Here is a 1,367-nt window from a genome sequence, read left to right on the forward strand (position 1 = left end):
ATATATATATATATATATATATATATATATATATACACATATATACACTAACAAACTGGTGTGATATCATTCTATAAATATTCTTCGGCGTCCTTAAATGCAGAGCGTAGCATGAAATTAATTAAATGACGAATGAAGAATTATTGCAGAATTAAATTCATCAGGTTACAGCTATTGCTGCTATAAGACATATTGAACTCAGAGCCGAGAGCTTGTGTCATCCTCGGTGATGTAAAATGAATGGCATGTATATAGATAGATATTTATATACCTACATACCTACATACATATGTATATTTATGTGTGTACGTGTGTGTGAATATGTTTGTTTGCCTATACGTAATTGCTGTCAATTCCAGTATAGAAAAGTTAATAACCATATAATTTGTTATATTTGCAAATTGTAAATAAGTTACAGTAACTGCTGGACAGATTTATTTTAATAGCGATTTCTTTGATCGAATGATTTTGTATTTAAACCGGTATTCAACCTTTATTTTGTTTTCTCTATGTTTCTCTACAACACATTTTTCACGTCAGTAATGTCGCTTCATCGCTTCATATTGATAAAAAAAAATACATCTTAAAGAAAGTGTGGAACATGTGATTACTTTAAAGCAGCACAATTGCTAAAGCTATTTGTTTAACTAACCAATTATTTTCACCCTTTGACTTTCCAAAACTGAGTACGATTTCTTGTGCAACTTCAGCTCCAAACATCTAAAGGTAAACTTAACATACAACTTGCACAATATATATTTGTATGATGTTCTCTTTATAAAACAAATAATTTTCCTTCTAGTTTCACTTTCCATTACAGCTTCAAAGATTTCGAGAATATTCATTGCTTACTTTACTTGAGAGAGCAAACTGCTGGAGTATCAAAACTTGCTTGTTTTTATTCCTGAAATTATTTATGATCGTCAAATCGGTTGAAGTATGTTTGTGCATATTTTAGACTTCATCTACATCATTTCGTTTAATCGTGCATGAAAGAGGGGTCCGTTATGGAGAATGGACAGCATCAATGCGGGATAAAGCAAGAATGTCTACAGTTAAAATCATTGATCGAAAAACAATGGTGGGAATAGCTGAAAATATTCTATTGTTTTGTTTTGTGTTTCTGTTTGCTTTTCAAATTCTTTGAACACAAACCCTAAAATTAGGTCATTTCTTTCCACTTGCGATATCTTAATTCAAAAGTATAGCACGTTCTTGCATGCTCTTTATTGTAAAACCGTTATTGTCACTCACACACACACACACACACACACACACACAGAGAATATGAGGGGCTTTGGTCGACCGTTAGGTTCCAAGATCACGGCTGAAGCTGGATCTAGGGATCCGTACTAGAGTTTCGTTAT

Source organism: Octopus bimaculoides, chromosome 25 (assembly GCF_001194135.2).
Source record: "Octopus bimaculoides isolate UCB-OBI-ISO-001 chromosome 25, ASM119413v2, whole genome shotgun sequence".
In the NCBI taxonomy this organism is placed as follows: Eukaryota; Metazoa; Mollusca; class Cephalopoda; order Octopoda; family Octopodidae; genus Octopus; species Octopus bimaculoides.